Source organism: Rhyacophila brunnea, unplaced genomic scaffold (assembly GCF_057557595.1).
Source record: "Rhyacophila brunnea isolate RB1 unplaced genomic scaffold, BYU_Rbru_1.0 scaffold_11, whole genome shotgun sequence".
Lineage (NCBI taxonomy): Eukaryota > Metazoa > Arthropoda > Insecta > Trichoptera > Rhyacophilidae > Rhyacophila > Rhyacophila brunnea.
Window position 1 is genome coordinate 31289388 of NW_028232763.1, and position 6615 is coordinate 31296002.

The window sequence follows — 6615 nt, forward strand, 5'->3', positions numbered from 1 at the left end:
GCTAGTACGTTAAAGTAGAATAATTTATATAGAAAAACCACAGAAGACTCGGTATGGAAGAAAAATCAACATATTTGTTGTGAATTAATTCGACATTTATTTTCTTAGTACCTATGGTGTTTATTTGTATTTAAGTAGGTACATGCATATCTTAAAATAATGTTTATAATATACCTACAAATAAAAAATAAAATAAGATTGTCTTTAGAATCTGAAAACATGACTTTTTTACGATTAATAGTATTTTAACCACTTAGCCACAAAAATATATAAAGCTTTAATGTATTTCAACTATAGCTGTGTTTCCTCTATAATCACATAACATTTCAATCAAGACAGATTTCATTCGTTTTTTATACATTGATAATATAAATATAAATGCATATGAAGTAATTGATGAAATTTTATTATGTGAAAATATTGCCAGTAATATTTTGAATTTATAAATTAATTTACCGTAAAAAAAAACCTCCCAATTATACAGACAAATCAGATGTCATCATCTTTAACTGCTTTGCAATTCAAATTACATCGTCCGTGTCAATATATTTGTTTAAAATCCTTGAAAATGACAAACGAATATCATTAAATCGTCCGCCACTACCGCCTCCTATCTATAATTATTCTGTGCAAACCTTGCTTTTGAATTATTGACTTCGGGAAAATAGTCACCATTGTTTCAAAACGTGTGATTTGACATCAAATTATTTACAAAACAATGCAATGGACTTTTCTTACACAATTTGTAATTATGAGCCATAAACGTATGGTTATGGGGTACTTATAAAATCAAAACTAACCGCTTCCCATAGAAATAATCTTTTTACAATAGTTAGTAGGTACCAAAATTACTTCCTTAGTTATTAAATAAAAAAATGTTTGGAAAATATTTCAATTGTTTATAAGTACAATATACATAAATAGTCTTTGAAAAAATATTGCATTTGATCCAAATCCATAAATTGCCACCTGCAAAAGAACAAATAATCATGAACGGGGCATCCTAATAGAACGTATATACTACGATGGATAGGTCACATTGGGAGAATGCCTGACGACAGGATAGCAAAGATCCTGACCAGGTGAGCACCCCAGCAAAAACATAGATGAAACAGACCAAAATTAGGGTGAAGTAACTCTGTGAAGAAGGACTAGAGCAGGATGCGTAGACCTGAAAATTGTAAACAATTTTATTATTGATAAGGGATATAAATCAGGCCTTGTGTAAGCGGCCATATTCTATCCTGTAATATAGCGAGAAGGAAAAGGAAGAATATTAACAACTAGGTTTTAAAAACGAGTGACTTAATTGTATTTATACTCAGCATGTCTATTGTAGTGTATTCAATGCGATAGGCTCCGATGGCTAAGCCTAAAATATTAAATTTTGCAAATAATATTATTGTCTATGACGGCAGCTTTGTCCATAATAATTATTAATATAGAAATAAAAAAATAATTTGATCTATTTACTGATTTTTGATGTGTATAAATGTTTAGGAAAGTACATTATTTAAACGCATCCCTCAATTTTATGTCGTTAGTGATCTATGTAGTGAAATTTCATCGAATTAGTGTGTCGTTATCATTAGAATGTACTTATTCCTAGTAATATCGTATTAATAAGTATACCTGCCAAGTGTACTCTTTTTCACTGGTATCCACAACCTACATCTTTCCAAAAGTCACCCTTCGCCACTGATAGATAAGTACTTATAATGAATAATTTTCTGTAGAAAATCATGCAAAATAATAATATATATTAAATACAAGGAAATACACATAATTGCAGACTTTATAAGAATTGAAATAAAAATGTTCACCTAACCTACCTCGCGCATATGGAAAACCTATGTATATCGATATTAAAGTCTTGGCATCACCTTTGACATGTTCATTCTGCACTTAAAAACGACGTGGTTTGGCCGTAAGCAATTTAAATAATATTTTTTAAAGGTTCGTTACTTTTTACTCTTTCTACAGTCGATGACAAATTATCAGAATCAATATTATGACTCTGTTGCATAAACGGCCTTCCAAAGAAGAAACGATATATAATTATTATTATCGATTCAAAGAAGAGTTTAGCGCTTTTTGTCCGATGACATTTGCAATTACATTGTCTATGTCATCCATTTCAAATCCATACACCGAATAAGACCGATCTATTAAGAAAAATATTCATTTTTTATAGCTCCATTGTCATGAGCGCATAGCTTTGTACATTCTACAAGAAATCGAAAGCGCACCTCATCAATAAATAAATAAAATACGGATGAGTGACTAACAACCAGTGAAGGCATTCGAGTTTTAAATAAAACAATCTATGTACTAGTTGATTCACATAATTATTTTGATTAAATATAATAATTGGTATCCAACAAGTTACATTCAGAAAAGTCATTCAATTATAATTTAGTTGGCATGAAAAACCGACACATTAAAAAATAATAAGTGTTCTATTCAAGAATATTATATCAGATTTAGGTATTTAGTACACTATTTAAATATACGAAATACTAGTGGCGAAGGGTGGAGGTAGGCTGTTAATGTCCGCACATAAATGGTGTACACTAAACTTTGTCAGTCATAGGTATTTGTTTTCATTGAAATAAGACTAGATACAATTTACAAATGGTGTTGGTTAGTTTTCAAAATCCAATAAAACCATGCGAAAATCGAGGCATAATAGATAATAGTCAAAAAATACTCGTCTATCTATAAAATATCTAAAATTGTGTAATTAAATTAGATAGAACACTATTTTTATCTATTATAGTTTGGTTTATATAGGGCTTAATGAATTTAATATGTATTCTTAATCCAACGAAAACAAATAAGTAAAAATGAAAAAGTGTGCACAATTTTGTCGTATCGCCCAAAATATACCAAAACTATTGTGGTTTGGTTTAGGCTGGGTTTAATTGATTTAGCATTTAAATTTAAAGTAACAATGTATGTAATCATTTTATTAAGTCGTCCTTGTCGAATTATCCAAATGTATCGCATGCCTCAGGTTTAAAGTATGACGCGCTTTTACGTGTGTCTATTATACATCCATGCCATACCAGCCGCAATCCTGATGCCCACCGCAAAAAAAGAGTCATCTCATTGCAATCGGCTTCATTTCCTCGGCATAATTCAATCACATTTACAAGTTTGATTGGCAATGCTAACATAGGACAGGACAAGCTTTACTGTAGGAATACGTACAGCATATTGATGCAGGAGTTTGCAAACTGTTTTTACTAAAAAATCAACTTTGTTTCCAAACACTTTTGGTCGTCCTGTTCAATAATACCTATAAATAATAAAATAATTTTCATAGCCGATTTTGGCAAAATTCATGAATTCAAGATTGAAAACGTAACCTAACCTAACAAACAATCCAGTATATCGGCTTTTTCAACATTTGTTTGCCGCTGGCTTCCTGTAAACTGACAAGAGCCGTGTTTTATTTAGATATAAATTTTATCTCAGTACTATTATATGACCCAAAGATGTTGGACGGACTTTAAGAGCATACAAAAGTGAAACAGCAATATTTTTCAACAGTAGGTGGGACGAAATTTCGCAGTCGTCGCCAATCAGAGTAGTCGAGGTGTGAGGACGTCAATTTGTTTTGTGATGGCGTCGGAGAAATATATTCTTAAATCGTGTAAATATGACTAAAAACGTTTCGCATGTAATTGAAAAAGAAAACATGTCAATGAATATATTATTATTATTACTAATATAACAATAAACATAACATTAAATGGACGCATGTTGAATTTTTATGACAAATTATATTTCGTTCGGCACGCGTCATTTGCATAATCCGCGCATCACCTAGTCACGATCTTTTTAGACCATGTCTCAATATACAATAATACAACATCTCACGGTAAAGTTTAATACGGCGAACTGCATACGTGCAAATTTCCGAACACGATTTCAGATACGTTGGAGTGGAGGAAAGTCAAGAAAATGATCAAAAATTTGTATTTCGAAAACACACATCAATTGTTGTATATTAATCGAGTAATTAATTAATTTAAGAATAAAACATGGATATTTCTAAATGTTAGATTAATATTTAAATAAATTAGTTACGCTATCTATAGGTACATTTAATATTTTGTGTTTGCCTTGAAATTCAACAACAAACAAAAAAAATCTTATAAATTCTAAGTAATATGTAATAGTTTATCAGCTAACGGATATATTATATTCCTACGCATTCGAGAATCCATCTCACCGCCTTGATACGGAACCGATTCAGTTATCATTATTCGATCTAGCGCTTGAGAATCGCTATTATGGTAGACAACCGGAGGGCCGAAGACAGGCCATCGCGCTGGGATGGCCGCAGAGAAACTAGTTCCAACATTGCGTTGGACGCATATGTAATTAAAGTTGTCAGCGATATGAAATGGGAAACCAACACGGCCATCCATGTATGAGAAATGTGCGTGCCTATTTTTATTGCTAACGATTCTTATATATTTCCGTGGGACTCATTGCCAATTTTTAGGGTCCCCAATTCAATCCCATTTATAGATCTAGAAACTCTCGGGATTGAGTTACTTTTTATTCCGCGTTTTCTGTGGACAACATATCAATAATTGTATTTTTGAAGTTATACTTCTTTTGGGGCGTTTGGTAGAGAGTGAAATTGAGATCTGAGCGCGCACACCGTTACGAAAGTGCCCGACAGTATGAAGTTAACTGCGAATCAGTTATCTGTATACAAACGCAAGTTTGATAGTAGAATTGTTCCGTTGCCTAGGCAACAAATTTATTACTGTCGACCATTTGCAATTTCTTACGTAAACAAACGATTAAACGTCAGAGTGACATTTGTTACTTTAAATATAAAAACAACGAGAAATAATTATATAATTTAGTAATATAAGTTAAAGTGTATAGAAATAACCCAGCGGCGCTCCAATAAGCTCAAGAAAAATCTTGAGTGTGTAATTTAATAAGATTATTAAGAGCTAGTCGAAGAATCTAGGTTATCACCAAGTTTTGTTTTTGTTTTGTTTCGCCAAAGAAGTGTAACTTCTAACGCGCGTACATAAGTACACACACCGATTTTTTACAGTTATCTCACAATACCTAACCTAACCAAAAAAAAGTAACACCTACGATAGATATTTTACTTGAATTAATTGACATGAACCATGGGACGATCGATAGTTTAAAGGATAAGATCACTCATCAGGACAGTGAACGATGTGAGTTCGAATCTCATTTGATTCACATTTTTAAATAGATATGTAAAAGTCTAGTTTAAAAGTTTTTAAATAATAAAATAAATATTTTCAATAATAAGAATTGAACATTCTTAAATCTTGCTAGATTGAATAGATACATTTGAATATGAATTTAAATAATATGTATTTCATTAATATAACACAATCAATGTTTGTTCTAAATACGTTTAATAAATTTCTGGTTGTTTTCTCGTCTTTTCTCCACTCTTACGTAGGTAGCTGCTAAAAAAATATTTAAATGTAAGTAGATACGTTACGTTGAACACATCATAATAATTATTGAGCTTATTGCGTTTTATTTTAATGTTGATACAGAAATACTGGACTAAAACGATTGTATCCGGGACCGCCAATTCTATTTTCATTAGCAACTCGGCCAAAACTCAATTAAAACACCTCTTCTGTGATTTTGACAGTATAATAATATTACCAACGATAGTTCCTGGTGGAATATACTAATCGTCGTATGTAAACCGATTAATTATGCTTTTTATGTGTTTTAATTAATATCCTCACTGCCATTTTTGTCTGCAAACTAGTTTTATCCATTGCCAAATCGCTAGTAGATCTGTGTATTATTTATTTACTCGCGTACTGATGCGACTCAATACATTTTTTTTCAATACAGTCATTAAAATTTTTTTGTTGGTTCAGTGAATAATAATAATACTTATACAATAATCAGTTTTTTATTCTACAAATAATTCAAAAGAATTAAAAATGTAACATTTCTTATTGAACACAGATAATTCGGAAACACCTTATAAACATACCAATTAGAAAAACTCTGTTGCATGGCGGGACTCGAACCCGCAGCCATCGGATTCCGCTCAATTTATCCAACACGACTAAATTATAAATAATATACCACATGAGCGTAAAGTTCAATAGTTTTGACAGAAAATACGACGCCGTTAGAGCGACATCGAGCGAGAGAAAACGATGCAATAGACAAATATGTTAGAGTAGTCGGAAATAATAAGAGTAACAATAATTGAATTTACCCTATATAATTCGTGTGCAGTAGAAGTTATCGTATTCTGCGCAATTTCAATTGTTCCACAATTAGTTAATAAAATGTTAAATTCTTTATTTAATCCAGTTACATAATTCGAATTATTAATTAAGTATTCTTTATGAACGATACATGATTTGTACCCAAACGTAAGGATACCGTATGTATGTATACCGAGAGGGACATGAAGTCACAATCATTGCTATCCGGGAGGTATGCTTTACTAATTAGGCAATCGAACCAATATTTAATCACACTGAAAACTAATAAATTAACAATTTAATGCTTACAATCCTGGATCATCATTTACATTCTAGAATAGTTTTTAAAAAATCGCAT